Below are 22985 nucleotides of genomic sequence, written 5' to 3'. Positions count from 1 at the left end.
TGTCTTGATGTATGTGGTGGGTGGCAGGCGCTCTGTCTACAGGAGCACTTCCCAGCTCCGGCTGTCCCTGGAACCACTGGAGGAAGACATATCTACATCAGAGAAGACTTTGTTATCCCTGAAGAGTTACAATAGATGGCCAGGAAGTGACATTTAGACATGGGGTTGTCTCAGCATTTCCAGTGAATCTAATGTCAAGACTGAGTCACTCTTCAGAAACACCAGCAGGGAAACCGAGTTCCCTGAAGACATGGGCGGCCATTTCCATCTGAGAATTGGACAGGAGGAGATCTTCCACGAAAGAGGGGTGGCCAGGACTGCTTTTTGGACCCCTGGATTGCATCTGGTGGGCTTTAGGAAAAGTCATTTTACAGTAAAGCAAGAGGAAAGACTCAAAAGTCTGATGGAGAGATCTGACCTTAATGGCGCTCCATACTGCTCAGTGATAGTGGCCAAAGTAAGCAATGGTGTGGGATGGGGAAGGGTGGGGTGGGGCAGGAGTGCAGGGAGTCCTGGACGAGACCTTGTGACAGTCCATGACTAGGCTTCTGGTGAGAAGGCAGCTGTGACCCATGCTTTGGCAGGCTTTTCCATTGGACACCAAATTAGGCTTGCTTATTCTGCACAGCATAGTTCTAGAAAGTTACCCGCACAGACTCCAGGCTCCGCCAGTCAGTACAACTGGTGTTCAGCTGCTAATGTTCTTAATGAGGCTCCCATCTCAGCCTGCTCTTCATCTGAAATAAAATGTCTCCTTGTCTGGGATGATTAAAAAAAATGAAGCCTTCACTATACAGTCACTGCTGAGATGTTTCTTCCAAGCAATACGGCTCAATACTGAGGTTAGCAGGAAGGGTGGGGACAGAGAAAAATGATTGACAACACTAGCTTAAAAACAAAACAAAACAAAACAAAAATCACATCCAATTTTTCAAGTCATATTTTCTTTAAAAAAAAAACCAACTTAGAATCACATTTACTTTTTAGGTTTGTTCACACACTCTGCCCCCAACACCAACCAATGAAAAAAAAAATTTATTTGCTGTTTTCTTTGTATTTGGCTTTTCATTTGGAGGGTATGATAAATAATTCTTGGCTTCCATGCCATTAAGTTTTACCAGTACTTCTGTGCAAAATTAGGCTAACATACTTGCCAAAGAGCTGTACAAAATACTGTTGTAAATAAGTCTGTTACTTACAAAATTAGTGATACTTAGGGGTCAAAATAAATGCAACTTGATCTCATAGCTCTGGGTATTTTCCTTCTAAGAAACTAACACTAATCACTGGGTGTTTCTGTGAAGATATGCTTAAATTATTTAACCCATGCACCTGTGTTCTCAGGCTGCTACACCTGTTTTACCCCCTGCAAAGACTAAGATCTCAGAATTTCCTTTGTCTGCCTTGTATATTTGGCAAACTAACTAACTAGTACAGTGGAAAAACTGTTCACAGACAATAAAATGAGCAGAAGTTTCTTAGGTCATAGTAACGAAATACTATGCCCTTTGATGTATGGCTCTTGGTCAGTTTTACATTATATTAAATGTATGCAATTTCTTAGACAAGGCAATTGCACACACACTACCACACACGTCATAGCAAAGCAGTGACTGTGCTGTGTACACACAGTGCCTGGCTGAGTGACACACATGGTTGATGGTCACTGAGTGAATGAAACTGCAGGGTGGGCTTGGTTGGGCATGAAGGCTAGTCGCCATCACTTCCAGGTTCAAAGACTCCACCGTGAATGAAGAGCACACTATAATACTGAATTTTCCCGATTGCTTTAGTCCCTCAAAGCTCTTCTTTCTTGTTCTGCATCGAGGGTTGACAATCTCCTTCCTCCTCACACAATGTAAATCAAGACAACATTTGATTAGGTTTCCAAGTAGACAATGTACAATCATGTCCATCTCTCCTAGAGATCACTCCAGATTTCCTTGATGAAATATGTGGTTGTTCCTAGACTCCTCTATAATCATTTAATTACCATCTCTTGACTTTCTCCCACATGTCTCTTGTAATGTATTTTAGTTTATCTTCATCCTCAGAAGGCATCACTTCTCCCACGATTTCCAAGTTCTTAGGGCATCCTAGTCTATGTCCTGCCAGAGTCTACTGGAGAACATTGGCACCGGTCCCCTTGGCAGCGGAGGTGGGCTGCCCACGCTGCGCTTCTCTAGACACAGCTTGTGAAAGGCACTCACACGGATGCTATTTGCAAGACAAAACTGCACTCCCGCATGCCCACACAACTGTCCTAAATGTGTGCAATTTAAAAAATCGTGTTTGTCTACCTCTTAATCGGCTTAACCTGCCTCAACAAAACACTGAAGATGGGGTGGTTTAAGTAATGGAGATTTACATCTAACAGTCGGCAGGGAGCAAGGTGTTGACTGAACTGGCTCTAAATGAGAGTTGTCTTCCTGGTTTGCAGGCAGCGGGCCAGTCACCATGCCCTCTCATGGTCTCTCCTGGGTGTATGCGGGCAGAGATGAGGCTTTCTAGATATTATAGAGCCATTAATCACTTCAAGAGACCCCCACCCTTGTATTCTAACCTAATCCTCATGATCTCCAAAGGCCCCATGTCTAGACACCATTGCTTTGGGGGTCAGTGTATCAATGTATGCCTCTTGGGGTTCACCAACATTCTGTCTGTAAACCCTACTGACTGGTGAGAGGAGTATTGGAAGAATTCTTTTGAGTGTCTATTGTGCACCAGATGTTTCTCATACCAGATGTTTCTCATACCAGTATATCCTAACGAGAGTGTGGGTTGCTTTATAAGCTCTCCCATGAGAAACGAGGCTAGGTTATCTAGTGCATGGTCGTAAAGTTAGGGAACAGTGACAGAGGAACCTTCTCCTGCAAAACCCTTCGATGATGGCAAGTGGAGGACGGATATGCTCAACTTGCTTATGGAAACCATTGAAGAACACCAACTCCAGGTCCAACCCCAGCACAGTTAGAAGAGTCACACAAACTCTGACAGAAGCCCTCACTCTTGCTTTTGGAAAACCTCCATGGGTGATTCTGATGCATGACTATTTTTTGGAAGCCACAACACCTTGTCACACTATGTCCCAAGGTTAGTCAATGAGATCCCCTTTCATGTGTCACAGTGATATGTGATGCCTAAGACAGACATCATTTCTGCTGAAGTAACACGTACCTAGTACCTGCAGACTTTGGCCAAGAAGGATATTAGAGTCACATATCTACTGCTTCATAGATGTGTACCTGTGACTTACTAAGTACCGAGGGACTGAAGAGTTCAGAAGCCAGAGGAGACAGAGTCCTTACCACTAACCGCAGCCACAGACATGGAAAAAAAAAAAGAAAGCATCAAGCATTGTCTTGGCTTCCTTCTTCCAGGGATGAATTCTTTCCCTATTCACTGTAAGGAATATGAGATTTGACTACAAAGTCATGTGTTGGATTTTAAATTGAAAAAGGAAACAGCAGTAAAGAAGATATACAAAGAAACTCCTGAAGTGCCGAATCTGTTTGCTTCCTTGATTGTGATTGTATGCCTACACACCAGATCTAGCCGCACCAAATTGTAGCATTAATTACATCCGCACTTGCTATGATAATGACACCCTAGCAAGGCTAAAAAACAATGTGAAAGTGACTTTTAACAACAAAATGAAATAAGAGGCCTTCCCAGACGCCCCACAGGGATGCACACAGTTCAATGCACTAAGGCTTGGGCACCTCTGTGAATTCTACATGGGATTTGTCTGAAGAGTTTGTGATATGTTCTTCTGAACCTCTGCTGCCAGGAATATCCCTGACCTTTATACGATGGATTTGCTTTTTGGAAAGAGCAAAACTGTATTTGGAGATGAGCTCTGAAACCAAGTTCAGTGATTAAACCAGGGAATTCTGCTCTGGGGATAAAACTGGGAATGATCACAGCCCAGTGACAATACCTTCACTACTGGGCTTATAAACTTGTTTTAAAACCAACTACACTATAGATATTGATGTTTTCCACCTAATTGCTAGTTTAGCAATTTCACTGTGTAGACTCAGGTGAAAAAAAAATTTAAGGCAGTCTATATTTGAAATTAAATTATGATTTTTTTCCGGTTTTTTTTAAGGCTGTTTTTGAAGTTCAATTTCAGTTGTCTCAGGTACTTTAATAGTTCTAGGTCAAGGACAGATGAAACCAGTTTGGGTTGGATTCTCCTGTCCAAGATCCATATCAAAACCTCATTTATTACAATGTGTCTTCAGATACTGCAGCAACAATGGATTCATCAGAAGGGAACAAATGAATGATGAATGATAATTTTGACCATAATTAGGCAGGCAGAGTAGAATGCAGTTAGTCTTCAAAAAAGAACTAGGAATAACCAGCACCTTAGTGTGTTCTTGTAAAACACACACTAGCCAACAACATGATTACGTTTAGCCAAATTATTTCTGCCATATCCCCTTCCTTGCTTCATTGCAGAGACCTCTGCACTCTGACCCAACTGGCTCAAAATTTCCTGCCATTCTTGTTTCTGAAATGTCTCTGATCACTGAGTCATAAGGGCAATCATTCTCAAATTGCCTGTGTTAGGAGGTCTTTTTAGGGTCTTGATACTGGAACAATGCAATTAATTCCCTCCGTACTTTTCCATCTTCTTGCAATAGGACTATTTACAGCCACTTTGGGGGGGGGGGGGCGGAAAGCAACTAACAGCTTTGCATATTATATTGCACCTGCTTCTTCACCCTAAATCATTATTTATAATCTAGATTTATAGAAAGTATTCACAGCAACCAGATCTCTGGGCACATATGTGCCTACTGAGAACACCTACTTCCTATTTTCCAATTAGAAAAACAAATCAATGATGAAAAGGTCTTCTCATTTTGTGTCCAAGACAACAAAAATTAGGCCTTTTTTTGTTTTTGTTTTTTAAAGATTCATTCATGTATGCATACAGAACAGGGGCACAGGCCAGAGGTGGTGAGAGGATTCATCAGAGACAACAGAGTGGGGAGCAGAACAGGCAGATAATGAAATGCACTGCTAACGGCAGCAGCAGGTGAGTCAGGAGAGGTCTGCTGCGCCATGCGGGTCACCTGGGGCTTGAACTCACACTGAAGCAGTTGTGACCAGTTTGCAGTACTGCACATTAACTCATTGAGCCACCAGGGAGGGCCCAACACCAGGTCTCTCTGAAAGTGACTTTAAGGCCTCCCAAAGTAGACCTTAAAGAAACATAACCAACCCCATTCAAAGTCTGTTTTCAAAGTGTCTGAAAAAGGCTCTCACACCAACTCCAGACTCAACAGATGTCTTCTGGGTGTTTTTAATGTGCCTATTTACTCCTTTCAGAATCTAATTTCATCACTTAGTTTCTGTGTCCTATTGGAGATGAGCTGGGGAAATTATCTCCTATTTTCTCATGAAACAAGCCCATGAATATCTCAACATAGTTTTGAAACTTGGAGTCTTTTATGAAGAAAGAGAAAGGAAGAGAGTCACAGACACATGAAAGACTCTGCTAAGATAAGTGTCTTTAAGAAACTTTCCAGTTCATTTGTTATGATTTTTAAATTATTTCCTTATATCAGTGTTCATTTTTGTACATTATTTTATTTCTCCACCATACACCCCAATCCATCTGGCTCATCCTTACCCCCTTCCCTCCTCTGCTGGGTGCCTCAGATCTATGGTCAGCTTGCAAGCTTTGTCTTTGTCCTGTTTCTTCGTTCAGTTTCACCGTATTGCACCTGAAAAGTGAAACGACCAGATACCTATCTTTTTCCTTCTGACTTATTTTGCTGAGCACAATTCCTTCCAACTCCATTCGGCTTGCTGCCTATGGCATGATTTTGTTTTACTTTTTGTCACTGTGTATATGCCAAATCGTCTTGATCCATCATCTATCCTGGATTTACATTGTTTCCAGATTTTAGCCATTGTACACAATGCTGCAATGGAAATAGAAGTGCATGTTTCCCTTTGCATTATTGTTTTGGTGTTACTTGAAGATTCCTGCACATGGGATCCTGCTAAGATAATTTTCAAGGAAAGTAACAGTGACAGAACTAAACTGAGTGTCCCCATACTGCTTCTATCTAAAATTAAAGCATTCAACAGGTCACGGGCTTCTAGAGACCAGACCACGGGCTTCTTGTGACTCTTCGTCAGCATATGAGATGTGAGTATGAATATCTGTTAATAAAATTAAAGTAAGGGCCCTCCAGAGAGAAAAATAAGAAGTTTACAGTGCAGAGTACAGAATCTAATTCTGGGTCTCCCTGGTGGTGTAAGGGCTGTCTGGTGCAGCTGCTGCAACATGTGTTCGATCCCTGACCAAGGAGCTGACCCACATGGTGCAGTTGACCTCACCTGTCTCCCTGCTGCTCCCCTCAGCAGTACATTTCAGTGGATCTCCCCATTCTGTCTCTGGTGAATCCACTCAGCCCCAATACCTCTGGTTTACACCCCAGTTCTTATATGCATAAATGACACTTTAAAAACAAGAAATCGTGCCTAACCCTGAGGCTTTCTAATGGCAGATGTGCTTTGTAAGAGCAACATTCCGAGACATAGAGACATTTCATCTGGGCCTTTAAAATCAGGTTAGAGTTTTAAATTAAGAGGCTGTCTATGAATAGGAAGTAGGATGAAATGATTGCTCCCTTTCCAATTGAAAACAAATCAGTCTTTGAAAATCATCTGTTCTATATTCCTAGAGTTTGCACTGGTGATGAACTAAAGACCACCGAGATGCACTACAATGTCTGTGGCAGTGATACATTGACTTGGAGCAGAATGCTGGAATGTCAAGGTCGACTCCCACTAATTCTATGAAATTACAATTCATAGAACTTGCCAGCTCTATCTCTGGGCATCTGGATGATGTCACTTGCATGAGGGGCTCTGTCCACATGACCCTAACACTCTACTGTTCTCCTGGACACCCTCCTGCTCCCTCCCGAGCTAGAAGACAGGCTGGCTCTCAGGACCCCATAATGTTGCTTATGCTTTGTCCTTTGTCCTAACTATGATACCACCTGTTCTGCTTCCCACTCTGTCTCAGGTGGATCCTCTCACCTCCACACCTCTGGCCTGTACCTCAGTTCTTGCATGTCCTAATAAATAAAATATGTCTTTAAAAAAATCAGTGACCTCATGAGTGAGTTTTTTGAGGGAAAGAACAGAGCCTTTCTATCCCGTATTTTTTTAGAACATCATAAGATGTGCTGTTGCCTCTCATTAAATACGGAGGGAGTGAAATCAGAGGAAAGCAGTTCTTTCAAAAAAAAAATTAAAACCTCACTATTGAAAAGAATCTTAAAGCTTCTTTATTCGAAGCTTCTTAAGAAAAGAATGAAACACTATTTTGTGGTACCCCAGAATTGCCTTTCTGAGGTCTAATTTCCATTTGAAATTCCGCAACATTTTTCTCTTTTTCCATTGACTTATGGTGAGTTACATTAAATATTGCATTGTTCTCCTTGTATTGTCTCAAGAAAGTTCTTGAACACTTCGTCTTGAGACCTGCTTCTTGAAAAATCAAGACTAACACAAGAGATGTCAGTTACAACTAGATAAATATCAGTGATATTTCAAGCTGAATTTATTTAGGAAGCTTAGGAACTCTCAATTCAGACAACAGTGGGCTGAATTTATGAAATGCGCTAGCTATTGACTTGCTAGGCTGCCGTAAAGACTACCCAGGCCTTGGCGACTTAAACAGCAAGGTGTGGACAGGGTGTCCAGCTCTTGAATTCTCGTCCTAGCTTCTAGATGGTTATTTCTCCCTGTGCCTTCATATCCTCTTGCTTCAATGCATTTCTCTGTCCTAATCTCTTCTTATTACAAGTGTACCGGTTAAATTGAATTTGGGCTCATTTTAATTGTACCATCAGTTCAGAGGTCCGCTCTCCAAACTCAATCACATTCTTAGACACTGAGAACTAAGACTTTGGATTTTGGGAAAACATAATTTGGTCCTAACACTCGCTGAGAACTTAGTCATTAGACTTCTCAAAACATCAATCTGCGAAACAGGAGATGATATTAACTTCCATATAACTTCTTCAAATTAAATACACTAACATATATAATGACATAGCCACATGTGGGCTAGTTTTTCTCAACACAGTTCTCCCCCCCATTAGCTTGAAGCATTATCCATTAAGTTGCTTGGTCATTTGTTTGTGGTTCTATCACCAGAGATATGTCCTACATTTATATGAAGTAGAATTATGGCAAACTTGAAAAAGGAAAAGAAATAATTTAAAAAGTCAACTGTGTAGCTTCAGGTATATCTGACCTTTCTATGATTCTACATCACACAGATTTATGTAAGTTACACAGAGTGTAGAAACTGGTAGCTGAGCCATAAACTTGATCAAAAGATGTGTTTTTTTCTTAGAGTGTTTTAAAAAATCAGGACAGAAATGTCTGTCAGTGGAGCATGCCTCTGTCCTATCCCCCGAGTTCATTCATATCCCAGGGACATGGCAAAATAACACATGCACAATGTCTATCTCTTCAAGGCTTTTGAGTTGGGCCAAAGGTGAAGACCACAGGCTGACTTATGTAGCTTCTACTTGTTTACCAGCTCTCTAAAGAACTCACTGTCGATCAGAATCTCTAAATTAACTGCAGGAGACAGTTTCCCTTCTGGATTTCACCCGAGTGTGCGCTCATTCACTTGGTAGCCAGTGGTTCCTTCCATCTTGTCTAAGCCTGTTCTTCACGCCACTAGTAACTATTTATTAACAAAGCAGCAAGTACAGACATTTGCCAAACCTCTTGACCACCATACACACTCAATTTGCAACACAGCATTCTTGGATAACACTCTCCTTTCTATCTGCACTTCAAATTACTTATGATCAACCCACTAATACATTTTGATTTTTGGAAGTTTGAAGTAGCACATAACAGAGCACAATAAGCAAATTCCTTCTAATCCCTACTAAAATGGTCACAAATGGGTTCTAGAGTTAATTTTTACTTAAAAATAACAACTCGGTGGACCGAAGTGCCTCTCATTACCTGTCTTACCCTGTTGTCCCATAACTTTCTTACATTTACACCCAAAATGTAGTAAAGAAATAAATTCTTCAGGAAAGAAAGTACTAAAACAATGGTTAAGACTTTAACTACCAGCTGTTACAAAAGTATTCAGATAGAGGAAATCATACTTATAGTCTGTCACAGTGATAAAGGTCACATCAAAAAAGAGAGCCAACAATGAAACAGCAAGTATTAGAAGAATACAAATGGAAATGTACAATATATATAAAAAAAAAAACTATACACAAAAATTCCATTAGTGGAAAGGGAAAGACAAACCACAGAATCTGAGAAAATTTTTGTAGGTCAGATGTCTGATAATACACTTGTATCTAGAGAAAGGACACCTATATCTAAATAATTAAAAGATTAAAAATTAGTTAATGGTGGGAAAGCTCTGAGCAGACATTGCTTGAAAGCAGATCTACAAGAAACACACTAAAGATGTACAATATCTTTAAGCTATTAAGGAAAGCAAATCAAAATAAAAATGAGATACAATTTCACAACCACAGCATGGTGATAATGAAAAAGCTAGGGACAGGTACTGGCAGGGCTGTGGGGCAGCTGAAACATTTGTATGCTGCTGGTGGGAAACTAAGCCAAGGCAACCTCTTTGGGAAACTGTCCATTCCTTCATGAAGCAGTTACTACTGATAGAGCAAGCAACTGATTTTATATCATGGGTCCTTTTATCCACCTTTAATTCGTTTACTTTACTGATAAAACTGTATATATTGTCATTTTTTTAGGGTTAATATAGCTTGAAGCCAAGTAAATTGAAGCTTTTCCCTTGCAACATTATTAAACGAGTCTTTAAATTCTTATTGCTAGAGATCCTCACTCTTTAAGAACTCTCTCTCTCTAAAAGATTCTCTGCTTCAGGATGGTAATGATCAGGGAGCTGACACGGGGTCAGGCTTGATGATGAGATACCTTCTGAACCTTCTCTGAAATGCTGAGTTCTGTTTTGTGCCACATTTTGCTAAGTCACTTTATTCTTGCTAAACTGGTAAATGCTGAGCAGTACAGTCATTCCCTATCAACTAAACTGTCTGAACAAGCTTGCCAAAAGGTAAAGTTTACAGTAGTTTTTTAAGCTGACAAATTCACCTTCATAGATTTCCAAAGAAATCCCTACACATCAATGCTTTCTCTAAAGCTACCATTAAACACCCAGCCATAAATCTATTATTATCTGTACTAATTGGCTATATTAAGACTGAGCAGAAAGTACTCCTTGATGGTCATTTCTAAATTTCAACCTTACCTGCTGGCATTTAGTGAATGTCAAAATATTTAATTCAGAGCTGTGCTCTCTGTTTTGTGCAATGAGATTTTATTGTTATTGACTTTATCCTGATTAAAACAAAATCAACTTCAACTTTCAGAAAACATATTTCTGGATCAAGGATGTTATTTTCTTAAAGTGCTCAATCCTTCATAAGACTTTCCATTCAAACTTTCCCACAAATTATAAGGGAAGAAAAGCAATAACTTTGATTCATGGAAAATATGTTTAAATATGCAGAGGTCTTGTCTTTGATCTCCCCTAAATTAGAATGAGGATGGAGGAGAGGACCAAGTAGGACCTGTAGGGAAAGATACTGAAGAAGACAACAGGACTGCTAGCTTCCTGAGGACGGTGACAACCTGGGGAAGTCAGAGAGTTGCCAGCATCCAAACTGTAGCAAAGGAAGGTGGGGGAGGTGGCTGGTGCAGGCCTGGGCTCACATCTTGGGTCCGGTACTGATTTGTTCACTCTTGTCATAATTCACCATTTATTCTGTGGGATTTGCCTGAAACCACACTTCTGAGGTCAGGAGAGGGGAGAGAGAAGAGAGGAAGCCAATCAATCTACAACGCTACTTAGGTGACCAGAGCAGGTGAATAAGAACTGAGTAGGGGAGGTAGAAATATTGTTCCAGAAGATTGTCTGAGCTCAGCAAAATGAAACTCAGGAAGGGACGTCAGAAGCATCACCTCTGTCCAGTGAAAGGAGTGAGTAACCCAGTGGGAATGTCCAGAAGTGGGTTCCCAGTGAGTTCTAAGAAGATTCTCTATGGGGCTGGGTCCCACGTACCCCTTCGTCCGTTATTAACCCTCTTCTCTTCCCTGTCCCCTTGCTGTTTCCCCTGCCCCATCCAATAGATTCCTTCGCAGGATTTCCTGATATTTCTTCCCAAACAAATGGCTTGCACTAACATGCTTTTCTTGACATGTAATTTGGTGATGGAGCATGGGGAGAGGAGGGAAACTTCCCCAAGACCTTTATTTGTTAACTATTTATTGAGATTTATTGAATCTTCATTCTGTGCTAGATAACTTTCGTTGATTATCCGAATTTTCCAAAACATTAGTTTCTGTTTTTATCATACCCATTTGACAAACGACGGATTGAAATTTAGAAACTAAAATTGTAAATCATAGATGGTAAAACCTGGAATCTATTTCTTCTTTTCTATTGTTTTATGACTACCTTTTGCTTTTGTTCAGTAAATTATAATAAGATGAACAATAGCCCTCAGACTAGCTGCTATTATATGTTACATTCTCTAAAATTCAGTTCCGAGTGGGTTTCAAGTAATGGATATAATGTGCATCTTTTTGCTGTTACATGTACAATTTCTCTTGATTTCTTTCCTCAACTGGAAAATGAAAAGCTTTGGCCCAAATGGTCTTTATGATCCATTGAAAAGCTAGTGTTATACAAACCTGAGTTATTTATAGTCTTGTTCTTTTGGCCAACTCTATAGTTACAGCCCTTTGTTTATGCCCGACTGTCATTATAACCACTTCTATAGCAGAGGGTTACAAACACTTCCTGCAAAGCTCCATAGAGAAATATTCCAGGCAGTAAGGTCCACCAGGAACAGTTCTGCCCTTGCACTTTGAAAGCAGTGGTGGGCAATACTAAGTAAATATGACTATGTTCCAATGAAACTATTTACAAAAAATAGGCAGCAAAACCATTGGGCATTAGTGTTGTACACAGAGAACTCTTTCTTGGCCTCCTATAGCAAGGCAGGGAAGCCAAGAGATGGCAGGGTCATTCCAAGTAGTACTTTTATTTTCTGTCTCACTGGCCTCCTGGAAACTTTGCCGATCTTTTTCCACTTTTCAGCGTCTTTGTTATCTGAGTGGCTTCTGTTTGCTAGGGAGTGTTTTGGTTTTGTGTTTGTGCTGGACTGAAAGGCCAAGAACAGTCAATTCTTCTTGTCTGTTGCACTCAGCACTAGAGCATGTATAAATATTGCATTTGGGATGTACTTTCCTTTTGAACAATCAAAGTTCTGAAAAATCAAAGCAAGGTTTGCTTGCGAAGGGTCTATTATTGGCATTTTTATTATAACACCAAGCTTTTTCTAAGGACTTATAACTCAGAACAAACATTTTCTCTGAGATTGAGTCTGGTGAAACTGATGTTGTTCAAGAGATACATAATTTTTTTTGGTAGAAACTTTTCATGGAACTCTCCATGAGTCTATTTCAGGGAACCCGAAAGATCCTAAAAAAAATTAATAGTAGCTCAATGTTGAAACTTTTAGCAGGTTTTCTGACTTACAATATCTAAAAGAAATACTCTGACATTATTTCTGATCCCATCTGTATTAAAAATCTCTTCTGGGCTGCTGATTTATAATTAATGATAGCTTGACAAACTTATATAAATATTGGAGAGCTGTAGAAAGGTGAAGTAGGCTATTTTGTGAAGCAGTGAGTTACTTGATAGCAGATAAGAATAAAGCAGCAATTGAACAACCCACCAACGATGATGTCTAGAAGTTTCACATTAGGTCAGGGTGTGAGCTCCCTGTCTGTAGTTCTTGCTACCCAACCCCAAGGAGGGCCCGGAGGGGGCCTGGGAAGCTGCAGGACTCCATACCCCACTTTCCTCCTGTCTACTCTTTGGACCTTGACAATTTTTATAATCTGTTTTCATATTGAGTATTTAGGATTTTTTAAAAGTGCAGTCTACTACATTTTTTTTTTTAAAGAAAATACATTTTAAACCACTAGGGGGTAGAAATTGTGATTTCTTCTAACTCAACATTTTCTACAAGTAGGCTTTGACACATACTAAATAAGAAGTCTGCCTTTTCTGGTTCCTACTGCATCTCTGGATCTCTACTTGGCCAGTATGAAACCTTTTCATTCTTGGTAGATTTTATAATTGATTTCAACAAATGAGTATATACTTCCTCGACAGTCTTTCCATTCATAGGGAAGAGCTATCAGGTTTAGGTTCTGACCATCATTAATAAATAAACTCTTCAAAGTCAAGCAGAACTGTGCTTATTGAGAAACCAAGCTCTCAGTCTGCCCTTTCAGAACAAAGGGAAACCTTTCATTCCCGGGCATCTTGACTCTAAGGGTGCTCGACCCGCTGTCTGGTCACATGACTTTTAGATGTTTCTCCTACTTGATTGCTGAGGGTTGATTAAATGAGGACAGAATCAAAGCAGTGAAAACCAAGAAGATAATAACATAGACTATAGTGAAAATCAAAGATATTAGCCAACAACTTATATGAGATAAGGTAGCTATCTAAGGATTCACTGAGTGAATAAATGATTGAGGTCATTACGTGTTTGATATTGATCTTCCTATAAAAGAAGAATTATGGGATAAACATCTTCTGACTTAAACATTGAATCACCATGGATTTTTGTAGGAATTAGGAAAAACTTTCTTGTGGTAAACTTTAAAGCAATAAACAGACTTTCAATTTATGTGGAAACCCCTTGGAGGAAAGTATTGATCTTTATTTATTGTGCAGGCTCCAAAGAAAAGTGCATAGAACTTTCTCTGGCAAAAGCTATTGGATTTATGTTCAAAAGAAATGTGCTTTGTACAGCAACTGTCATAACCACCTAAGCACATGATCAACAAATATAATTCAGTTTGGTTTTCCAAGTGATTAACATTTTAAATACTTGCCCAAAGGGCCAGAATGAAAAAGGAAATCTGTGTTTTCCATGTAAAACCTAACCACCGGTTTGCAGGTGAGAAAGAAGAGATTGCTTCACATCTCATCATTAGGATTTCGTTCACACTAGCAAGAGTCCCTTTCTGGAGTCCTGGCATAGACTCCTAGCTAATTACATATCCCCAACAGCTTAGTAGCGAAAATCACGTATATTTGCTTGCCGATTGGTATTAAGAACACATCAACCTGGAGGCTTTCGCTATCATGGAAGGATGCAGTTTGCCTCTTTAATAATACAAGCTGTGCTGAGATGTTCTCTCTGGGTTCCATATGCTATTTCTGTTTTGCTTCCACTCCCGAATGCAGAGTGAGTAAGAAAAGAATGACCTTAAGCTTCAGCCAGCTCGCTAACTCCTAAGGTCAAGGTGCACTTTGTTCCCTGGTCACCCGAGATGCTCCCAAAGTTGAGTTCTGGGTGAGGGGACAGTAGGAATCTTCATCTGTTGTGAAGGTTTCCATCTGTCAGTCATCAGCAGAGGGCCACATTAATTTTCAAGGCACAGTGTAAGTTCCATCTGTTATCCTAAGCGTTTGTGGAGATTATATGCCAGACAAAAGAGTTACTGAATGAATTAAAAGTAAATGTCACTTTCTAAAACTCAGCCCAATAAACACAGCTGGGGGAAATATTTCCTTTGGCCTGAGTTGTGGCTGTTGGAATTAGGCAAGATGGTGCTTTCACACCTGGTGAACTTCACATTCATCGTTGGCCAACTGTCCTGTTCCCTAGGGTAGGGGTTACTGGACGGTTCCACCGATTTGCTGGAAGCCTGTGGGAGCTTCACAATAGGATGCCATGGTCCAGCATAATCAATAAGAAATCTAACAATAGCCCGAAGCATTCCTTTCTATTTTCCTCCACTCTCAATCTTATTCATTTGTAACAGTCATCAGTTTGGGCTGGCAGTTGCTGGCAACTTGTCAGATGGGACATTTTATGTGACAGCACTCCAGCTTCGTTTCTTGTCTAAGTTGCTAGTCAGTCTTGGTCTCATCGTTAATACATTGAAGAAGAGTTGCTACTCTGATGGGTGTCAGAATTGGTGGTTTCTGACATATTGAGCCCTTTACCTTGCCAACAATTGTCAAAACTAACTTTAACACATATTAAACACATTTGCAGATTAGACTAGGACATTCAAATTAAAAAAGAGTGGCTGAAATTGGTGTGTAATTAACTGCAGCCACCAGCAAGCAATAACAATCTTTGCCTATCATCCCTACGTGACACTGAAATTTATATCAAACCAGAAATGCATAATGACTTTAGTTTCACCATAATGTGGGACCAGAAAATTCTCATTGTTGGTGTTGGGTAGCTTTTGGAAGATAGAACGTACCCAATTTCTGACCATGAGGCTTCAATAGCTAGGAGGCTTGTAAAGTCACAGCAGTGGAGACTATACAGGGAATGGAGCAGAAATGCACATTTACTGAGACTTGAAATGTACTATCGTAGTGGACACACTGAGTCGCCGCCTTGATTCCCCTGAGTCTGCTGTCAGTGCCTCGCGCTTCTCACTAGTCTGTTGCACACTTGCTTCATCCCTTGATTGGCTTTGTGGACTTAGCTTGTGAGGTTGACCTATGAGTTTCTGGAGCCCCTGTATCCACAGGGGCAGGGAGTGGAAGAGCCTCAGAGTTTATAGCTGAAGATGTTCATAGCATTTATTGGGGAGGGAGGGAAAAGACCCAACTCTCTTGTCTTCAGTTCTGCCAAACTCTGAAGCACATTGGATTCCTCTCTGTAGGCTTACACTGCAAGACTTTGCCTCAAATCATATCCTGGCTTGGAATCTTGCAGTCTCGGTTTTCCATTCTCCCATTCCTTTCCTTTTCTGCCTGGAGCACTTCCTTATAAGTCACTTGCCTAGGAATCCTTCTCTTGACACATGCTGTGTGTAATGAATTTTACATAAAGTCTAATATGTACTCTATGCTTTTTGCTTATATTATATTGCATATGCTATGTCCTTTAACAGCCAAGCATTATACAGGACATGCCTTTTATATATTCTGCATATTTCATCTGTACAATTCTGGCAGAAAAATCAAGGATCAGAGGTTTCAATCAACCTGTCCAATGTCATCAAACTATTGGGTGGTAGAAGCACATGCATTTTGAATCCTGTCTTATCCTATATTTATTATGTCCCATATTCACAGACAGCGGGTATGGAATCAATACTGTTTAGGGAAAAATGCACTTGGAGATCAAGGACTTCTACCAACTAGATCGAATACAAAGGTTAACGTCTTACTAAGAAGTCATCATTTGAGAAGGTAAACACAAACACAAGTTCATACTGTATGTTTGCTGAAAAAAGTATTAAGCATCAAGCATATCTCATGATAAGAGATATAACAAGCATTAAGAACTACTGCCTAAATTTTTTATGACTTTTTTAAAAATAAAACATTCAAATGAGAAGTTTCAAATTCATGTCTTTGATAATGACAAATCTTTGCAAAGGATAGGTCAATAAAATGATCTTTTGCTGCATACCGAGGAAATTAATAAATGTGGCAGACATGATGACAATCTATAAAACATTCAGCTTGGCTTTCTTCATAACAAATTAGTGAAATTAGTGATCTAAAATACATAGGATTACAGTTAGCTTCTACAGTGTTCCTACCACAGTAGATTTTTATAAAAGTAATCCTGAAAGCAAATAAATGCCTTTCCCGATTTCCCAATAAGGCATTCGTCATCAGTTGTCATTCAGCTTATCTGGAGGTCCTCCCTGGTGGCCTAGGGGTTAAGTCTCAATGCTGTCACAGCAATGGCCCTGAGTTGGATCCCCAGCCAGGGAGCTGACTCACATGGTGCAGCAGACCTCTCCTGTTTCCCTGCTGCTCCCCACATCAGTATATTTCAGTCCATCCATCTGTTCTGCTCCCCACTCTGTCTCTGGTGAGTCCTCTCACTCCCTGCACCTCTGGCCTGCACCCTAGTTTTTCTATACCAAAATAAATATTTTTTGAAAAATAAATTGATACTCAGAACTCTATTATTTTTCGTCTTTTGACTCATACTGTCCTCTTTACCTACTTTCCTGAAGTGTGCATGTGACATAATGACCACGAATAAAGGTCACTTCCCTTCTGTGAAAAGGCATAGAACTTTTCATCATGGCAACAGCAACATGGGATGTGGAAATGGGAAAGGTGGAGTCCTCTCACTCCACTGGAGGTGTGACTTATAGGGAATGAAACCTTTCAACACTGTGTGATCACCTCTAAATACATGTTGCATATACAGTTTCAATTCGTACATAAAGCATCAAGTGTATCAAGCATTCAGCTTTGTGAAATAACTCCCTACTTAGCCAACGAGGAGTTTGAGAATCAGAGATTGAAGATTTGCTCACTCCAGTGATTCAAAGAGCAGAGATGCAATGCCATGCTATCCAGTTCCAACCTAGTGCCCCAACCCCTTTATATTGGACCCTTGAGCTCAGTGGCCTGAATGGGAGAGGCCTGCGTCATGTGGGAACCACAGTGAAGTCTCCTGGTCACCACCCCCATGTTTGCGAAGGTGAGTTGAGACAACTTTGCTAGTATAAGACAGGGTGAACATGGGCATGCAGACGTAGGGAAACACATCTGCAGAAATGGGCTTTATACGAGCATACAGTGGCTTGTAGTCTAGAGAGATGTATTCACATAAAGGCCTGAAGTTTTCCAGAAGGCCCTAATAGTACATCCTCTCCTGCCTTCATTCTTACTGGGTGCCAACTGTATGCCAGTCTATGACCTAAAGTACCTGTACTCTAGGAGGAGAAACAGATCAACTGGGCAGTTTCAGGTTGTTGTAACTGTTGCTATGGAAACTGAGATGATGGAGAGTAGCACTGTCTTGCTCCGACAAGCACACTTCCATATAGTCTGTGGGTTCCTGGGAGTGGTGCTTTTTAAAAATTCTTATATGCCTAGTGTCTAACACAATATCCCCTACTCTGTAAATGCTCATTTAATGAGTTAACCAGCTAATATTTGGAGGAATATTAATGGAAGTGCTCCAAAGGATTGCTAGAAAAGCAAAAACGAGTAACTCAAAGGCTGGCTCATTTCCTGCATTGAGATTCTAGCCAAAATGCTTTCAAACTTTGGAATAGCTTTGAAATATTTGGTGTTTCCTAATAGGAGAGAGACTATGTCCTCTGTCACATTTTTCACTAGTGGCTACATCCTCTGAACACCTTAAGGGGAATAAGGTCAAGAGGGACTGTTTCCCAGGAAGGATTAAAGATAATTAAAAGCAATATTGATTTGGGTCTTCAGGACTTAGCGGATTTGGGTTTCTTGGTTGGTTTAGAAGACAAATTCACTATCAAAATATTCCTGCTGATCTTTTTACTGAAGGGGAAATGACCACACTTTAAAAGTGCATTTTTAAAATGGCCTCAGGTCTTAGGTTGAAGAAATCTTACTCTACCACCATACTCCTTGATCACAATGCTACATTAGACAAGATATATGTGCAAGGCAAGTCTTCTAGAGAAATTATATGAATTGCTCTTAGCTTAGCCTTAACTAAATGAAAAATTAAAATAATCAAGTACTGAGGAAGTCTCTGGTTCCAGAAAAAAACAAACAGACATGACTTCAGGTGTGCAGATGGAAAAGACCAGAGAGGCTTACAAGTGCCTTGTCTAAGAACATCTGGCATTCTTTTTCAAATAACATCATTTTCCCCTCTCACCTATTTTATTTTGCTGGACTTTCTTCATTGTATAAGACTATTTTTTAATTTAAAGTGGAACCAAGATTTAAGTACATGAAAATTACCACAGAAGACCAGAACAAGCAATGTTTTGTGTATCTTCACTCTCTCAGTTTGCCATCTTCAAGATCTCACATTCCTCTAAGGTTTAATCTGCAGTTTGCAGCAAGAATTTCTAATCATGTGTGAATATCCCAAGCTATAGCAAGCAACGGTGGAGATAGTGAGGATTCCTGGTGGTGTCCACGTGCATCTGATATGTTCTTCACCCTTTGTTGGCTCTGTTAGAAGGAGCAGACCCACCGGCCTTCTCATTTCACTTCTGTATGTATTTCACGTACCCTGGTCTACCAACTCAATTAGCACTAATTCTGTGCATCCTCTGGGCATCCTTTGCTCAATGAAGTATTCTATCGGAGGTTTTCAGGCAACCTCAGACTTAGAGCTTTAACTTCACATTTCAAAAAAGTAACCATGCAAAACAATTTCAAATTAAAGTCATTGAATTTGGATTATGGATTGATCCAAGCAAGACAGAAGAAGGGCCTCAAATGAACTACTCTTCATATTTCCAAAAATCCACAAGAAAATCACAAGTACTGTCTTACTCCTTGTGTTCTATTTTCTGCTGACCACAATTTAATTGCAACTCGATGGAAGACTTCATCCAGGGAAATACAGAGAAGCTGGGGATGATCTGTTGGTGACAGCGAGAAACTAAGTTTTGGGTCTCATAGTAACTAGAAAAAAACAAGTTAGGAGCAAGCATGGAAACAGTACACAGCATGTTGTAAATTTCTGGAAGAAAATGCTATATATTTTGATGAAACAAAAGATTCCCAGATACAATGGGCATGAAGTAGGGGAAGTGGAAACCCGGAGAAGCAGTTGTGATACTTGCCTTGTTACTTGCTATTCTGTCCTTTCCTATGAAATATAAACAAAAAAGCTCAAGCTCAGGCACCAGTACTCTCTCTTCCATGCATCTTCCTTTATTCTTGGGTGGCTCAGGGTCTCAGTTTCTTCATCTGTGCAATGGGGCCAGATTTCAAGGTGCAGTGTGTCTTATGCAGCTAAAAAGATATATTAAGCTCACAGTGTTCCAGTTGTATCTGGAGAAAATAGATTCCAGTAAGAGGAATAGGATGGTTTCTTAAAAAGAGAAACCAAAGTTCTGACATAAATAGATTATAGCCATGGATGACTGACTAACTAGGCACTTAGTCACATAGATCGCACTTGCCCAGTGTATAGGTAGCCTGATTCATTCAAGGTCTTTCTCTCTATTCTGTTACACTGTGGAGGGTATTCAGCAAGTTGTTCCTAGAGATGTTTCTAAGCACCAGGAGAAAACTGTCTTGTCAGGAAAGGAAGTTATCTTGATCTGTGACTTTTGAGCAGTTTCTACCACCCTCACTGATGTCATGTGAGATTCAAAGAGATTCCAATTTAAATAACTCCATCGAAATAAAATAATACATTGCTACTGAGGTGAACAAGGTTTTTACAGGACTGTAGTACTTTCATTTACTTAAATATGCAAGAGAAAATAAAATGAATATTTTTCACATCTGACATGTGCCCGAAAACTGTACTAGCTATTTGTCGATAAACAATATCAAAATCACCATTTCTATGTGGAGTGTTATACCAAGGGTTTGCCTGCAATAGGCTGCTCAAACATATATCATGTTCCTCTATGAACAAAAGATCTATAGTATGCCCTGTAGAGAAAGGTAAGTCTCTCTTTCCTTCTTGAGGAGAGTAAGTTCTAGATATAGCTGTAAAGAAGCTGAACATGTTATCCCCAAATATGCCACTTTGCCATAGTATCTTTGTGCCTAAGGAGACTGAGAAGAAACAGATAAAGGGAGGGTTCTGCCTTCCTCCAGTTTCCTCTAAAGCAGGTCACATTTTCAAGGAGGCTCCTCCTCCTCTCCTGTCTAGGAAGAATGAAAGTTAATCACAGAGAAAACTTTTGATCTTAGTAGCCTGGAGACTGCAGCAGTGTGCTCAACACAACAAAAGTCACTAAGCATCCTCTATCTCTCCTTTGAAAGCACAAGACTATTTTCTTTCATCCTGTCATCTCTCTGCTAAGGTACTGGTCCTTCTTTGAAGATGCTATACAAGTCAGGGTCCTTCACTACTTCTTTGAGTTACTCATTTTCCATGGAAATCTTCTGTATCTATATGAGGGGGTGGAACATAAATGTAAAATATAAAAAAATATATTATGGGTTTTATTAATTTTTTTTATATTACGTGGGTCTCAGCTAAGAACTCAGAGGGTAAAGGGAAAATTATTTGTTCCTCTCATAGACAGACATCTGGTTGTCTCATAAAGAGGTGTTCCAGTCTTCTAGAACTGTGAATTCACTATGGCTGTCTGCATCTCATTCCCACTAATTCTAATATCAGTGGACCTCATGTTCTGCTTGTCCTTCTCCAACTCTCTTAATTACAGAGTAATCAGACATTGACCTTGGTGGCTGTTCCCTTTTCCCATACCTAGAATGTTTTCTTTCTCACTAAGAAAAGTTTATTCCTCATCAGTGTCTGCATTAAACCCTACCATGGGTGGAGAGCCTTTATGGTGATTCCAGTCACCACTGATCACCCAGCCCAATAGGACTGTTCATTATTCTGCCCTGAATGCTAGTGGCCTATATTAGCATAATTATCATACTCACCAGTGTCATCAGTTATAAACTGTCACTCCCTAGAGAAAATGCCTAAACATGCTCTTATAGATATAACTATTTACCAAAAACTGACATAGAGAAATCTTAAATATATTATTTGCTATTGGTTTCCATTGGTGGGGATATAGATATAGATGTCTAGATATAAATATAAATTCCATATGTGGTTAAAAATGACACAGAAGAAAATAACATTTATATTCCTAACAACAAAAACGTAAATACAGTCAATTTTCATTACATGCATAAGAAAACAATCTTACTTTTCAAGATTAGCAATAAAATTCTTCTTTGTGGTGCAGGGCAAAGGTCAAAGATGAACTCAGGTTGACCCTGCACATCCTACTTCCATCACTTTTAATCCCATGACTTCAGGCCAGAGAGTCACCCAGCTGAATTCTCCTTCCCTTAACTTTAAGTGAATTCTTCCTCCTCAAATCATCCCACAATTTGAGGGACAATTATCCTACATAGCACTTCTCTCTACTGAAGGATTTTTGAGGTTCATGGCCAAAGCATCTTTAATAGATAGCCAAGTTTCTGCGGCCACACAAAACTCAAGGGTTCTTGACAAAGTGGCAAGTCATTCAGTAGACATGAGGTGGGGCCGTAAGAGTCTATGTTTCTAACAATGTCCCCGGTGATACTGATGCTGCAGGTTCCTGGAACACACACTGTGAGTTGCAAAACCCTCCAACATTTCACTCATCCCTGACATCTATGATCTGCTTTGTCCCAAATTACTTCCTGTCTCCCTTTTTCCACTAGATTTTGCTTTTTGGCCAAAGCTCCGAGACTCAAGGGCAGCAAACCTCAAACAATGAAAAAGGGATTGTTGCAGCCAACAATCGATTGACAACACCTTTGGTTTCTGTTGTTCTCCTCCTGACTCCACTGATCACAGGTTGTACAAACATTTGATGAGGCCTATTTAACCTTTGATAACACTGCTTATGTGGAGTTTAGCTCTTGATTGCATATTTTAATTATTATGAAAATGGAAACGTGAACAGAGAAATAGGAAGAGAAAATATGAATAAAGCATTAAGAACACAATTTGTCTTTCAACTAGAAATAACACCTGCCACTCATTATGTTCTTTCTGTGTGCTGGGATGGTGAAATACTCCAGAAGTGAGTGAGTGATTATCTGAGTGTTTGATAAAACTAGAAAACAATTTTCTTTGTTTTGTGCTGTAAGAAATAGCTGGGTTTTTCCTGAAATGACTTTGAAGTGATAGGTGTTTAGATAGGAGAACTGGAAATTTTGAGATGTTGACAAGATGTTTGATGGACTGTCACAGTGACATCTAATTTTCAGTGTATTTATTGGGATTACCTGGGCTGATTGAAATGCAAAAGGCAGTCAAGTTGTTGTTTATTCACACTGACCTATTTTGAGTGCAATGCAATGAAAACAGCACAATGTGATGCAGAATTATCATGATTCCTAGTAGGAAAACTCCATGGTGATGAGTGGGAAAATGGGGTAAAGGAATGAGTGGAATAATGAA

The 22985-nt window shown here is 39.9% G+C and overlaps 1 protein-coding gene across 4 annotated transcripts in view; it reads right to left on the bottom strand.

Moving 5' to 3' along the window:
- The window catches only part of KCNIP4 (Kv channel interacting protein 4), an 845713-nt gene that overhangs the window by 174054 nt on the left and 648674 nt on the right, over nucleotides 1-22985 (bottom strand). The gene's annotated exons all lie outside the window — the stretch shown is intronic.

Source organism: Condylura cristata, unplaced genomic scaffold (assembly GCF_000260355.1).
Source record: "Condylura cristata isolate star-nosed mole 26May11 unplaced genomic scaffold, ConCri1.0 scaffold00012, whole genome shotgun sequence".
NCBI lineage: Eukaryota > Metazoa > Chordata > Mammalia > Eulipotyphla > Talpidae > Condylura > Condylura cristata.
This window is presented reverse-complemented; position numbering and strand designations above follow the sequence as displayed.